The sequence below is a fragment of the Lactuca saligna genome, chromosome 8 (genome assembly GCF_052625555.1).
Source record: "Lactuca saligna cultivar CGN05327 chromosome 8, ASM5262555v1, whole genome shotgun sequence".
Classification (NCBI taxonomy): Eukaryota; Viridiplantae; Streptophyta; class Magnoliopsida; order Asterales; family Asteraceae; genus Lactuca; species Lactuca saligna.
This window is the reverse complement of record NC_136424.1, coordinates 281,981,414-281,997,968: the sequence shown is the minus strand read 5'-3', so window position 1 is coordinate 281,997,968 and position 16,555 is coordinate 281,981,414. Positions and strand designations below refer to the sequence as shown.

Here is a 16,555-nt window from a genome sequence, read left to right as displayed (position 1 = left end):
TTCATTTTCCTCAACTTTTTGTTTTAAAACCTCGTTCACAACTTTCGATTCTTAACCCATTTTCGTTGAGGTTTTTGTCTTTGGAAAACATACGAGTTCTTTATTTGGTTATTTTCAATAGTGCTTTGGTTGGAAAAGAATCCTTTGTCAGTTGTTCTCTTGTTGTCTTCTTCAACCAATTTCTTGAACTCAGGTTTTATATTCTCAATGTTTCTAATTGTAGCAAACACTTGATTTGGAAATATCACATCATCAGTGCACTTAAAATTTGTATAAACCACGGTGCTCCTTTTTCAGAAAACACTTTTTCGACCTTTTTAGTGTCTCCATACACTTAGTCCGCAACTTTTTGTGGATTTTCATTTTCTTCATCATTTTCATCATCACTGTCATCTGTTTGACTGTCTCGTACATCAACAAAATCAGGATCACAAACTTTCGAAGTTGAAAGTTTGTCAGTGTCAATCTCAACTTTCGAATCCTTAACAATTTATTTTCCTTTAGATTTTGATGTGACATTAATCTCAACTGATTTCACTAATATTATCAGAATCATCTATAATATCAGCAAAATTAGTTTGTAAGTCGGATGTCGAATTATCAGTCTTTTTCAAAATTTTAAATTGTTCAGATTTGATCAAGGTTTCGTTAACAATATCAACTAATTCATTCAAATCAAGACATTCATCTAATTTTACTATGCCATATACATATCTGTCATCTGGAATTTTGTCAAATTCAACAATTGTTTTCTCACAATCATAAGAAACGTAATAACTTTCTATGTTGTTCTTTGCTAATGTCACTAGAATGATGCAAAGCTGTAAGTTTTCCATAGAGTCTTTTTGCATAATTACAGTAGATATTTCTTTGTGCTAATAAGAGTTTTACATCACTCGAAAGAGAGTCTCTATAACACATGATGTTTGTGATTTGTAATTCTAAACATTCTATCTTAGTGATTTTGTGTGTCTAACAATTGTAAGCTCAGTTTCCTAGTCTCGTTACTAGCATACACAACAATTGAATAGAAATAAGCAACAATGTCATCAAAAGCAACAATTTCATAGTTATATGCATTGAAAGGAATATTGAAAGATTTGAGAATAGAACGTACCTTCGTAGTCATCGGGGACTTGTCAGCTGATTTATATACGAAGCATCTTCCTATGACCTCTTCGTCAGAATCATCTTCGTATTTTTCATACATAGAACCACGTGTCGGATTACACATTTCATCATCTGATCCCGGAGACCAGATCTGATACACACCTTCTTCCTGCTGTTCTCCTTTAGCAACCAGTAATACGCCTTTTGCTTTCGCATTAACTTCCTCCAACTTCTCCCAATAATACACCTCATCCTTCACCTAGTTCTTCTTTTCCTCTTTCTTAAGAAGCATAAAATCATTCGCAAGATGATTTGCTCCGTTACAATAGTGACAATCTATTCCAGAATCTCCTTTCAATTTCTTCTCTCTCTTCTCCTCAAAAAATTTCACTTCCTTCTTTTCTATCTTATTCTTCTCCTCTCCACCAGCCTTGGTCAGAAAATTTCCTCTTCCTTAACTCTGCCTTGTCTTCGAATTCAATGGTTTCTTAAAGAACTTTTTGACTTTGTTGTTTGAGTAGAATGCAATTGCTTCATCTTTGAAATTTATTAAATGTCCTTCTTCAGCATCCGAATCACCACTTTCAACAGTTTCTTTTTCTGTAACTTTTGAGACAAGAGCCATAGTAAGTTTCGATTCCTCAGCCAATTCCTTGACCTCACTTTCATGAGTTTTAAGTTGATTATACAAATCATTCAATGAAGATGTATCAAAACTTTGCTGATTTTCAACCATTATACTGATGCTTCTCCACTCTTTTCGGAGTCCCATCACAAACGTAAGATTGAATTCCATTGCAGAATGAGTCATACCATATCGATTGCATCGATATATCAACTCATTGAAGCCATCATAGTAGACTTCGATTGTCTCATTTTCCTTCTGTAGAAATTCCTTCAACTCCACCAAACATTGCTTCACTGAGTTAATTTTTGTCTTTTCGCTTCCTTGATACTTTTCCTTTAGAGTGTTCCATATCTCCTTTGCACTTTTACAACCACAATCATAGTTGTAAACCACTGGTGGCAATGCACCTCTCTTCTCCCTCATACATCGTTTCTCATTTTTCTTCATTCTGTCACCGAGTTCATCAACAACAGCAGTTGAATTTGATGAACCAATGTTATGAACATTTGCAGGAGGCTGTGTTGTTCCAATATGCAACTACATAATTCTTCATCCAGAGCGTTTGTAACATCCCAAAAATACGGGCCAAAAATTTCATTTTTAATTAAGTGATTTGCAAAACGTTTGTAACAAAATATCATACGATAATAACTTTTAATAAAACATGTCTCGTGACCGTAAACCAAAACGTAAAACATAATAATGTCAGAGTACAAAATCCCATAATGACTTATGGTGCGGAAAACAAGAGAGCGTGTGTGTGTGATGCACCGCTACCGCACCAGCTCCTTCCCCTTAACCGAAGAGGTACCTAAAACAACAACTGAAAATCGTAAGCATGAAGCTTAGTGAGTTCCCCTACTGTAGCACATATCATTTAACCACATAACATACATATATTGTGAGGCATATTTGGGTGCCCTACCTACCCCTTCGGTCCTCTCGACCGGGTACTAACTAGCATATCTGGGTGCTGGCCTCCCCTTCGGTCCTCTCGACTGGATACTGACTACTATTTCACCCCTACTACTACCACATAACACATATCACATAATCTACATAGCATGGCTGGGCATGACCGCCCCTTCGGCCCTATCGACCGGTAATCTGGGGACTATCTCCACTACTATCACTAGCACATAGCATCATATCATACTAGCACATAAACATAGCACATGTAGTAGCAACCCTAGATGAATATCACAGAGACAATCATTTAACATACAACTCCTACTTGTGGGCCGACAATGTGGCCGTAGACCCACCGTTACTGGAAGGTAACTCACCTCGTAGTTGCTGCTGATCTGCGTGGGAACTGTCTGTCTGCTACTGCTACTGCTGCTCCGGAAATCCTTCGGCTATAATTTCCCACAAAATACTCAATCAAACACTGCTAACTGCCCTTGGGGTAAAATGATCATTTTATCCCTAACCAAGTCAAAATCAAAGTTAACTACCTGACTCGCCGAGTCCCTATCCTTCCCATTTGTCCTCATACCCGACTCTACTCGTCGAGTTAGGCGATGACTCGATGAGTTATCCTTCTAAACTGATGACCATTGATCCTTCATCCGACTCGCCGAGTTGTATGAACAGCTCGTTGAGTTCGTCTTCATCCGAAGAACACTCTAGCCTGTGACCCGCCGAGTTGTATGAAAACTCGTCGAGTCTGTTCTTGAGGTAAGAAGATTGCCTTGGACTCGCCGAGTCAGGGAATTGACTCGCCGAGTCCCTCCATAGATGAGTCTGGCTTCCGACTCACTGAGTCCACCCATGACTCACAACTCCACTCAGCAAACACGAAAAAGGGGAAAACTCGGGGACTCGCTACTCGACTCACCGAGTCCGATGAACAACCCACCGAGTCATTCACATGCAATTACTATATACTCAATTTTGCTTGAATCCAGCTCATGCCATACATAGATCTGAGTTCTTAGGGTAGGTTTTACACGTAAAGTTTCCAACTTTACGTGTATACATGCATAGAATGGGGATTTATGGCCAAATAAGGGCTAAAATGGTAGATCTAGAACATTCAATCAATATGCTTCCATAAAGGCCTGAATTCGAGCTTCTGGAGCTCAAACATGGCTAAATGTAGAGGTTATGCAACTCATTACAAATCCTAATCCATAAACAAGCTTGGAAATGGTTCAAGAAGGACTTTAATGGTGCTCTAATGGACTTTAAGCATAAAAACAGAAGGAACTGAGTTATACCTCAATGAATGACTGAAATATCACCAAGATATTCGGCCTCCGTCTTCTCCTCTTGATCTACTCTTCTTCTTCTCTCAAAATCTTCAAGAAATCACACCAAAACACTTCAATCTCACAAGAAAAAGGGGTTAGGACGATATAGGGAGCTCTGGGGTGAAGGAATCGGGCTGGGGCGCATAAGGTTGGTTTAAATAGGGTGCAAACCCTTGAATTTGGGTTTCATCCAAACAACGGGGACTCACCGACTCCAGAATGTGGACTCACCGAGTCGCCAACTTAAACGTGATCAATGTCCCGACACTACTCGGTTAGTCGGGCCTACAACTCGCCGAGTCCAAGGCTAAAAATTTAAATCACTTAGATAGATTATACGTACCAGGAACCAGGTGCTACAAATCTCCCCCACTTATTTTAGACTTCATCCTCGAAGTCTGGTGCTCAATCCTGAAACAGCTCGGGGTAATGTTCTATCATTCCTTCCACCAGCTCCCAAGTCCACTCCGAACCCTTCCGGTGCTGCCATTGCACCTTCACCAATTGCACCCTCTTGTTCCTCAGATCCTTCGACTTCCAGTCGAGGATTGCGACTGGGCGATCAATGTAATTCAGGCTATCATCAACCTGGATATCTTCTTACGGCACCACCGCAGAGTCATCCACTAGGCACTTCCGTAACTGGGAGAAATGGAAGGTGCTGTGGATCTGACTGAGTTTCGCTGGCAGGTCTAGCCTATATGCCACCTTGCCCACCCGGGCTACAACCCTGAACGGTCCAATGTATCTTGGGCCCAACTTGCCCCGCTTCCTGAATCGAATGACGCCCTTCCAAGGAGACACTTTTAGGAGAACCATATCCCCGACCTAGAACTCCAGGTCTGATCGGCGCTTGTCGGCGTAACTTTTCTACCGACTCTGCGCAGTCTGAAGCCTGCTCCGAACCTGCTCAATCCTCTCGGTCGTCTTGAGGACCACCTCTGTGCTCCCCATGACCCCTGGCCAACTTCACCCCAACATATCGGGGTCCTGCACCTCCGTCCATACAACATCTCGAATGGAGGATGGTCAATACTCGCGTGGTAGCTGTTGTTGTATGAGAACTCAGCCAAGCGAAGATAGGTATCCCAACTACCATCGAAGTCTAGCACGCACGCCCGCAACATATCCTCCAGAGTATGGATGCTCCGCTCGCTCTGACCATCCATCTGCGGGTGAAAAGCGGTGCTAAAATGCAGACGAGTGCCCAACTCATCATGAAACTTCTTCCAAAACCTGGAAGTGAACCGCACATCTCGGTCTGATATCACTGACACCGGTCAATTTTTCGACCGAGATACTCTCCTAGATAGGAATAAAATGGGCGCTCTTGGTCAATCAATCCACGATGACCCATATTAAATCTACCTCTCATGCAGTCCTGGGAAGCTTCATGATAAAATCCATCGTAATATCTTCCCATTTCCACAACGGGATATCCAACAGCTGCATCTTTCCGTGCGGTCTCTGATGCTCGGCCTTGAACTTCCTGTAGGTCAAGCACCGTGACATACCTAGCCACATCCCGCTTCATGCAGGGCTACCAATAGTCTAGACGAAGATCCCTATACATCTTTGTCGCCCCTGGATGAATAAAAAATCGGGATTTGTGCGCCTCCTCCATCAAGATCTGGCGCACGCCTCCGTGATACGGCACCCACACCCTACGATGTAGTGTCAATAATCCTCGGCTATCAAAATCGAATGAGGTGACTTGGTCCATTATCCTCTCGCTCTTACGATGCTCCTCCTTCATAGCCTCCTGCTGAGCTTCCCGAATCTGCTCTAACAGTGGAGTCACCACCGTCATCCTCTTACACACATCCCTGATTGGCTCTGCCTTACGGCTAAGCGCATCGGCCACCACATTGGCCTTCCCCGGGTGATAAAGGATCTCTCAATCATAATCATTCACCACGTCCAACCATCGACACTGCCTCATGTTCAGATTCGGCTAATCCATGAGGTACCTCAAACTCTTGTGGTCCGTGTAAATGGTACATCGAACCCCGTAGAGGTAATGTCGCCAAATCTTGAGGGTGAAGACTACCGCCCCCAACAGTAAATCATGCGTCAGGTAGTTCTCCTTGTGAGGCTTCAGCTACCTCGAAGCGTAGGCGATGATGTGCCCTCTCTGCATCAGTACCGCACCCAACCCCGAAATAGACGCGTCACAGTATACCATAAAACCCTCAACACCCTCGGGCAGGGCTAAGATTGGTGCCTCGCACAACCTCTGCCTCAGAATCTCGAACGCTGCCTGCTGCTCAAGCCCCCATCGAAAGACTACGACTTTCTTAGTCATCCATGTCAGGGGTATGACTGTCTTGGAGAAATCCTAAATGAATCTCCGATAGTAGCCCGTTAATCCTAGGAAACTCTGAATCTTAGATGGAGACTTCGGAACCTCCCATCTCATCACGGCCTCTATCTTGGCCGGGTCGACCAGTATACCATTCTGGTTGACAAGGTGCCCAAGGAATTTCACCTCGCGCAACCAGAACTTGCACTTGGAGAACTTAGCGTACAAGCTCTCCCTCCTCATGGTCTCCAAAACCTCTCTCAGATGCTCCTCGTGTTCCTCCTGCATCTTGGAATAAACCAAGATGTCATTAATGAAAACTATCACAGACCGATCCAGCATCGGTCTGCACACGTGGTTCATGAGGTCCATGAACGCGGCAGGAGCATTGGTGAGCCCAAACGGCATCACCACAAACTCATAATGGCCATAAAGCATCTGAAATGCGGTATTCTTCACATCCTCCTCTCTGACCCTCATCTGATGATAACCTGGAGAATGAAGATTCTCCCTGTAACTGCTCAAAGAGGTCATCAATCCTTGGGAGTGGGTAACGGTTCTTCACCGTCACCTTGTTTAGCTCCCGGTAATCTATACACATCCGATGCAACCCATCCTTCTTCTTCACAAACAGGATCGGGGCTCCGCAGGGTGAACTGCTCGATCTAATGAATCCCTTGTCTAACAGCTCCTGTAATCTATACACATCCGATGCAACCCATCCTTCTTCTTCACAAACATGATCGGGGCTCCGCAGGGTGAACTGCTCGATCTAATGAATCCTTTGTCTAACAGCTCCTGTAGTTGTGTAGAAAACTCCTGCATCTCAGGAAGAGCCAATCGGTACAGTGCCTTGGCTATTGGAGCCGCACCAGGGACTAGGTCGATCCTGAACTCTACCTGTCGTTCCGGAGGTATTCTAGGAAGCTCCTCTGGGAACACATCAGCGTAGTCTCTCACCATTGGAACCTCGCTCACCGTCGCCTTACCCGCCTCCAGGGTGTCCATAATGTACGCGACATATACCGCGCAAACCTGCTGAAGGTAGCGCCTAGCTCTCACTGCTGAACATACTGTGGGTCCGTGCTGTGGCCTCTTGCTGTGGATCACCAACTCTCCCCCACTTGGGGTCCTGATCCGCACTAGCTACTGTGCGCAATCTATCACCGCCCCATTAGGGCTCAACCAATCCATGCCTTTAATCACTTTGTTCCCACGCAACGGAATGGGAGCCAAATCAACCAAGTAGCGCTCCTCGAATAACCTCAGAACACAATCTCTAAATACCGTTGATGCCCGCACCGATCGATCATCGGAAATCTCTACTTCTAAAGGGGATCTAACATGCCTGAAGACTCAGTAAACTTCTTGCCCGACTCCTCACCACTGCAGCCTCTGCCTTGCCCTGCCTGCCATCAGTGATACATAGGGTTGCTGGAGCTGGCGCCTTTACTGGCACTGTTGCTGTCAACTGGGGGCAATTGGCCTTCTTGTGGCCCTTTTAATTGCAGTGGAGACACAAACACTCGGACATCTGTATCACATGTACAGGGGCGGTACAAACCCTGCTAAAGTGCCCTGACTTGCCGCACTTATAGCAGCTTGATGACCCCAACTTGCACGCTCCCTCGTGCGTCTTGCCGCATTTCCTGCAGCGGCCCCACCCCTGTTGGCCTTTCGGCCCCGCATCCGATCCCTTGGGTTTCTTCCCCCAAACCCCATAACACGCCCCTCTTCTGCCTTCCTCTTCCGGATGTGCTCCAGATTTATCTCCTTCTCCCTTGCCCTGGCAATCATAGAGTCCATGGTAGGGCAAGCTGAAAAACTGACATGCTCCCGAATATCAGCTCGTAGAATGTCATGATAGCAGGTCCTCCTCATATCCTCATCACCCGCATATGGGGCACCAGCAACGCCCTCTCCCGGAACTTGGCGGTGATCTCCTCCACAGTCTTCGTCGTCTGTCTCATATCTAGGAACTCCCTGGCTAGCTGCTGAAGCTCGACAGCCGGTGCAAACTATGCCCTCAACCTGGTCACGAAGTCCGACTAGGTCATAGCCTCGATAGCCGAGGCTCCCAACGAGTCACCAACCGACTCCCGCCAATCCCTACCTCGATCCCTCAAACATCCTGCTGCAAATCTCACATTCGACCCTTCAGGGTAGAAGCTAGTTAATTGTGCAGACTCAATGTCTGCAATCCATTGCCTGGCAGCTATGGGTCCTTCGCCCCATGAATATCCCGCGCACCACTTCCCCTGAAGTCCTTAAAGGACAGTGCACGAGATCCCGATGGGCCAAATGCCATGTCGCTCCTGAATGCCCGGAGGCGATCCTCCATCAACTCAATTATCCCTTCCTTGATCGACCTCAAGGTAATGGGGGTCGACTCAAGGATGCCCTTGGTGATCTCTGACGCGATGAAACCGCGTAGCCCCTCATCCACTGGCTCAAAACCTGATCTTGAACCCGGTTGCTCTCCTGAACTGCCAACTGCTGGCCTCGAGCATAGTACCACCATTATGAAATACATAAATATCAATCGATAGTGATACTGAGACTTCTTGAGGGATCACATCTACTACAAGTTCCCTAGTCTTATCTTGGCCTTCCTCGGTTCGGGTACGGATCCTCTGTTTTCAGTAGTACAGGCCCATACTACCTTCCACATCTATCCATACTTTCTTCATGGACTGCTTCGACTCCAGCAGATCCCTTTCACTACTGATGATCACTGCTATACTCATACTATCAGGCATAACCTAAACAAGCTATCCTACTGCTGTCTACTCAATTCTAGCTTGAAATTTTCATACATTGAAGAACATAAAGCAGGCACATAAGGCATCACTTCTAGATCCGTAATCCTATTCTAGCATGCTGTTCTACAGAAACTGATAAATATAACATAAACTTGTATGGGTACTCTGGGGAATACTTACTTGACCTCGGCCGGTCGCGCACATCAGACACTTTGTTACTTCTTAAAACTCTTTACTTAACCATTTAGAAAAAAATTTCTTTTTCAAAATCTTTTAGTCCCTCGATTTGAGTTCATACACCCCCGAAGGTGTGTCCGGCTCACTCAAACCAGGGCTCTGATACCAACTTGTAACATCCCAAAAACATGGGCCAAAAATTTTATTTTTAATTAAGTGATTTGCAAAAAGTTTGTAACAAAATATCATACAATAATAACTTTTAATAAAACATGTCTCGTGACCGTAAACCAAAACGTAAAACTTAATAATGTCAGAGTACAAAATCCTAGAATGACTTATGGTGTGGAAAACAAAAGTGTGTGTGTGTGTGTAATGCGCTGCTACCGCACCAGCTCCTTCCCCTTAACCGAAGAGGTACCTGAAACAACAACTGAAAACCGTAAGCACGAAGCTTAGTGAATTCCCCAACTGTACCACATACCTTTTAACCACATAACAAATATATATATATATATATATATATATATATATATATATATATATATATATATATATATATATATATATATATATATATATATATATTGTCAGGCATATCTGGGTGCCCGACCTACCCCTTCGGTCCTCTCGACCGGGTACTGACTAGCATATCTGGGTGCTGGCCTCCCCTTCGGTCCTCACAACCGGATACTGACTAGCATATCTGGGTGCTGGCCTCCCCTTCGGTCCTCTCGACCTGATACTGACTACTATTTCACCCCTACTACTACCACATAACACATATCACATAATCTACTTAGCATGGTTGGGCATGAGCGCCCCTTCGGCCCTATCGACCGGTAATCTGGGGACTATCTCCCTTACTGTCACTAGCACATAGCATCATATCATACTAGCACATAAACATAGCACATGTAGTAGCAACCCTAGATGAATATTACAGAGACAATCATCTAACATACAACTCCTACTGGTGGGCAGGCACTGTGGCCGTAGACCCACCGCTACTGGAAGGTAACTCACCTCGTAGTAGCTGCTGATCTGTTTATCTGCTGCTGCTCCTGCTCCGGAAATCCTCTAGCTATAATTTCCCACAAAATACTCAATCAAACACCGCTAACTGCCCTTGGGGTAAAATGACCATTTTATCCCTAACCAAGTCAAAATCAAAGTTATCTACCTGACTCACCGAGTTGGCTCGCCAACTCGCCGAGTCCTTATCCTTCCCATTTGTCCTCATACCCGACTCTACTCGTCGAGTTAGGCAATGACTCGACGAGTTATCCTTCTAAACTGATGACCATTGATCCTTCATCTGACTCGGCGAGTTGTATGAACAACTCGTCGAGTTCGTCTTCATCCGAAGAACACTCTAGCCTGTGAGTCGCCGAGTTGTATGAACAACTCGTCGAGTCTGTTCTTGAGGTAAGAAGATTGCCTTGGACTCGCCGAGTTAGGAAATTGACTCGCCGAGTCCCTCCATAGATGAGTCTGGCTTCCAACTCACTGACTCCACCCATGACTCACAACTCCACTCAGCAAACGCGAAAAGGGGAAAACTCGGGGACTCGCGACTCGACTCGACGAGTCCGATGAATGACTCGCCGAGTCATTCACATGCAATTACTATATACTCGATTTTGCTTGAATCCAGCTCATTCCATACATAGATCTGAGTTCTTAGGGTAGGTTTTACATGTAAAGTTTCCAACTTTACGTGTATACATGCATAGAATGGGGATTTAAGGCAAAATAAGGGCTAAAATGGTAGATCTAAAACATTCAAGCAATATGCTTCCATAAAGGCCCTGAATCCGAGCTTCTGGAGCTCAAACATGCCTAGATCTAGAGGTTACACAACTCATTACAAATCCTAATCCATAAACAAGCTTGAAAATGGTTCAAGAAGGACTTTGATGGTGCTATAAGGGACTTTAAGCATAAAACAGAAGGAACTGAGTTATACCTTAATGAATGACTGAAATATCACCAAGATATTCGGCCTCCTTCTTCTCCTCTTGATCTACTCTTCTTCTTCTCTCAAAATCTTCAAGAAATCACACCAAAACACTTCAATCTCACAAGAAAAATGGGTTAGGACGATATAGGGAGCTCTGGGGTGTAGGAGTCGGGCTTGGGGCACATAAGGTTGGTTTAAATAGGGTGCAAACCCTTGAATTTGGGTTTCATCCAAACAGCAGGGACTCACCGAGTCCAGAATGTGGACTCGCCGAGTCGCCAACTTAAACGTGATCAGTGTCCCGACACTACTTGGCGAGTCGGGCCTACAACTCGCCGAGTCCAAGGCTACAAATTTAAATCACTTAGATAGATTATATGTACCAGGAACCAGGTGCTACACCGTTTAGATAATCCTCCATTCTTTCAGGCCATTGATCATAATATTCTGGAATCAGCATCGTAATTTTTGTAGAAGATCCTAATAGACGCGAGAAAGAAGGCATCGTGTTCATATTAAAATTTGCCATTGTTTTGCAGATTGAATTATTCATAAAGTTTGAAGAAATGTAATTTTGACTAAATGAATTGTACAAAAATTCAAAACCAATCACTGGATTAAGCAGATTCAATGTTGAATCGAATCAAAACTTATGATCCTTGATGATTTTCTGAATCTAATTTTGCAAACACTTTTGAATCACATTTTCGATTCAAATACAACAGATTCAACATAAAATCATATCGAAATTATGAATCCTGCTCTGATACCAATTGATGAATTGTTAATCAAGTAAATGCGAATAAAATCAGAGTAAAAATGATATGAAAGAACACGAGATGTAAATATGATCTTGTTTCAGGTCTATTGTACTTTCACAGTTTCACAGAGAGTACAAAAGACAAGTTTTGTAAAGACTTCTTATCTAACTCTAAGTAAAGTTCCTATTTATAGGGAACAGGAAAGACAAGTACACGAAGGGTATGGTCTTCGACTCATTACAAAATGTCTTCAACCCTAACATGACCCTGTTGGCTTGGACTGTGGCTAACAGTCAGGATGTGGGATGGTTTGTCCCATATAGATCTATACACACAATTCTCTCTCTCCCTCTAAGAGACTTTGGTTACAAAATGTGATGCAACAATTGAATTGCTATATCATGAAACAGGCTTTCACATTTTTGGTTTATTTGTTTTAAGTAAAGATTGAATGTTATCCTTTTCTTAATAAAGTGGTTTTAAGCCTGGAGAACCTTACCTAGTAAAATAGGTATTTTATTTGCGTCATAAATTATAACTACAATTACTTATATGTTTTATCTGATTCAGATGATAACTCATGAAAGTACCCCTTTGCTTTACCTTTAGCAAAGGTGTCTATATTAGATTGAGGTAACTTTTACGTTCCTATATCTATGGTATATATAATTAAGATGGAAACGGCCTTGAGACATATAACTTTACCTTAAACCCACATCCAAACAAGGAAAAGTAAGTAAGGCAATTGATCAGTCTTAAGTCCTCTAAGCCTTAATTGTATACCTATACGTATATAACCATGATTTCTAACCGTTATTTAATTCTCATATATGTATCTAACATGTATAACTAAGGTTTAGCTGACAGTTGGAAGATTGAACCTACCCTAAGCGCACAACCAAACAAGGAACGGGAGTTACGGCGATAGCAATGATCCTAAGTCGACTAAAGCCTATTTATACATAAATAATTATATGAACATGAACTAATAAGCTAAAGTTTTGAGAAATTTAAAAGACAACTGAAAGTTGTTTCTAACATTTTATGGTGTTTTAATGTGACTCTAAAAGAGTTTACATGAGTTAAGGTCATTTTGAAGACATTTGTGTAACAGCCCAAAATTCAGGTTCAACCATTTAGCCCTTCATCTTTTAATAATTGTCATTTTTGGCCTTTTGTGTTGGGCGAGTACGCTGGGCGTACAAAGAGTACACTGCACGTACTCGCGCGCCTAATTGAACGCGTTGTCACCCGGGTACGCTGGGCGTACCTAAGGTTACGCCGGGCGTAACTCGTCCAGACCCAAAACCCTAATTTGGCTTGATGGCTATAAAAGGAATGGTATGGCCTTGTGTCACAACCCCGGCTGAGGCGGCGGAATACGCCGGGCTGCGCGACTTAGTTCATGGAACACAAGCAAATTGAATATACATCACAAGTTACAACAATAACATCATAGCAGTTACATTCAAGTTTGAAGTTCGAATACAAGGTTCATACATATATTAATAGATTCATAAATTCGCCTTAACAAGTAGGCCGACAAAGCAAAACTAAATGAGACTAGATTGCCCGAAAATCCATGAACAAATCTTCTGTCAAAGGCTGGTTCACTGATCTCCTGAGAATACATGTGATTTAAGGGTCAACACAAGGTTGGTGAGAGTTAAAGGTTTTCTGCTAACCGCAGTAATGATACTTTATGACTCTAGAAAGTATTTCTTGTGTGGTTAAAGCCATGTTTGATAAAGAGTTAAATCACAAATATATCTATACTTGAAATATTTGTTAAAGAGATACATCATAAGTATACCGATACTTTAAACGCTTGATAGACAGATAAACCATAGATAAATTCATACTTGAGATGCTTGGTAAAGAGTTAAACCATAAGTAAATTCATACTTAAAATGGTTGATAAAGAGTTAAACCATAAGTAAAACCATACTTAAAATGCTTGATAAAGAGTTAAACCATAAGTAAACCCATACTTAAAATGCTTGATAAAGAGTTAAACCATAAGTAAATCCATACTTAAAATGCTTGATAAAGAGTTATACCATAAGTAAGTCCATACTTAAAATGCTTGATACACAAAGAAACCGAATCCGTGGTTTCTAGTTAAAGAGTCTGGTTAATGCCTATAGTGAGTCCTATAACCGAGCTATGTGACCAGGTATAATCCCTGCACGACGCTTCATTAGACGTCGTAGTTATACTAAAGATAAATATGCACCTGCTTCGATTGATCAGTCGAGGTTGTAGCTAGCAACCACAGGTGGGGGTGTCAACCCGTATAGATCTATACATATGTATCTCGCTCCGAGGATTAACGGTTATAGTTAATCGGAATATTAAGTGGTTAAACTTAGGTAATGAATACTGTCTCACTATAGAAGTCATTAACTAGGTTATGCAGTAAAGTTTCTCTATAAAAGCTGAATAAGTTCGATAAATCGGTAAATATGTATGTCACTCGCTTAAATAGATAAAATGTTTCTTCACATGGATGAATGATTTCCAAGATACAATTGTTATAATTTGTACATATATAATTAATAAATATTTTTATACATGCTCGATGTAAGCAAAATAAATTATGCACATGATTAAATATTTTTAAACACATGTATATTGTAAAGAAATCAGTTTATAATACATTATTTTGACAATAATAAGTATTAAAACTAGATATATTTTTTTATATGTGTATTCCATAATCGATATATATATTTAGCATGTTTATAAACACGTTTCATAACCTGAAAATATATTTATATATATTTCACATGTATTCCCCCCCAAAATAATAAAACATAAAAAGGGGCCGTAACACTCACCCTTCATGACGCTCCTTGCTCTTAAAACGAATCATCGATTCTATTTATGTTACCTAGTAAAACCAAGGGTAGTTTTGGTATTAATTATTAAGTATAGGGTGGCTTTGATTAAAATAAATAAAGTCTAAGGGTTGATTTTGCCAAATTCACACCTGATGGACTGTTCTTGCAGACAGCTCGCAAACCAAGGGCCTAATATGCACATTTTAACCTAATTTAAGGTTCCGAGACTTGGTTTGCTGGGTTTCTCGGGTGGAGGGACAATTCTTGGACATTTTAGTGCAAGTTTGGCTTCATATGAAAATCGAATCTCCAAGAGGGCCAATGTCATACAATTCTAACAGTGGAGTGTTTAATTAAAACAAATTTAAGTCATGTTTGGGATTTCATCGTGTTTTCCCCTGGTTCATGTTACAGAACGCGAAAGAAAATATGAGACCCACTTCAGGTTCGCATCGATGTGTCGTTACCGGAGGAATCATATACAAAGGTTACAAATAGTGGTGGTGATTCGGACTTACAGTAGCCGGTGATGGCTAGGGTGAATGGGCAGCAGCAACTCGGTGATGGCGGTGGCGTCCGGGACTCCACAACAAGGACGACGGAGGGCAGCAATGGCTGCCTTGCTGCGTTTGCTTTCCTGTTCAGACGGGTTTGACGAGAGGGAAAGAACGCCAGGCGGTTTCAGGTGGTATATGTCGGTATGGAGGCGTTCCAGTAGTTACAGTGGTGGTTGGAGGTGAAATGGGTTTTGCTAACGGTGGGTGGTGACGGACCTGCAATGGCAGCTTTGCTGCCTTCGTTTCCTTTCCTTTCAGGTGAACTGGATGAGAGAAAGGGTAGGGAGGTGTAAAGTTATGGTCCGAAGGTGTTTGGGAAGGGTGTTTGCTGTTGATGGGTCATGACGTCGGGAGGTGGAGGAGCTGCCACAGCCAACAGTGGTGGTTCTCTTCGCCGGAGAAGCGACAAAGTGACAAAGGAAGGTGGTGTTGGGTTGTGTCTGATAGCTTCGATCGGTGGCAAGATGGGGAGAACCGTTATGGTTCCCGGTGGTTACACAGCGGTAACACCACCTTTGGTGGTGGTGTTTCTCGGTAGTGCGGGAAGATATCAAGCAATGGAAATCAGCGAGTGGCTAGGGTGTATGGCGGTTTGCTCGACTGAGAAACAGGAGGAGAATGGTGAGTGTGGGTGGTCATGTAACAACAATGGAAGGATGTCTGGGATGCTTTGCTTTTAACAGAAAAAGAAGAAGATGAAGGAGAGGGTCACGTGATAGAGACTACACATGAATGTGTATAAAACTACAAAACTATATCCCAGCATCAAAAAGTGGGGTTGGACTTAATATCCTAAAGACAAGTAAAGCCTTGACTTTTGATTGTTATTTATTTATTTACTTATTAATTTGTCTCGATTTACGTGGCATCGGGTTTATGATTCGTAAAAATATTTCAAAAGTATCTGCATAATGGCACGGTCGCGGTGATTTTAAATACTCAAAAAGAATTTAATTCCGATATACAGATCTCCGTGAAACGACGTTCAAGTTTTGCGTCAACCGGGTTATGATTTGTCGGTTTTCACGAATCTAATTTCGGTTCAGGATAAAATTGATTTGTAAAAATAAATACTACGCCAGAGTCTGAGTTTATAAATGTGCTCAAAACTTGTTTACGAAATGTGTAGCTATTTTAAATGAGTTATGTAGTGTCCGGTATCGAGTAAAATCAAGGATTTACCTATTTAAAAACTTA

The 16,555-nt window shown here is 42.4% G+C and overlaps 1 long non-coding RNA gene across 1 annotated transcript; it reads right to left on the bottom strand.

The window, feature by feature from the left end:
- Positions 1-13,386: 13,386 nt before the first annotated feature.
- On the bottom strand, positions 13,387-16,108 carry LOC145008522 (uncharacterized). The gene is made up of 3 exons (XR_013663518.1): positions 14,951-16,108; positions 14,799-14,851; positions 13,387-13,579 (listed from the first exon to the last, which is right to left on the bottom strand). It is a non-coding gene; the product is annotated as an uncharacterized LOC145008522 (long non-coding RNA).
- Positions 16,109-16,555: the final 447 nt, after the last annotated feature.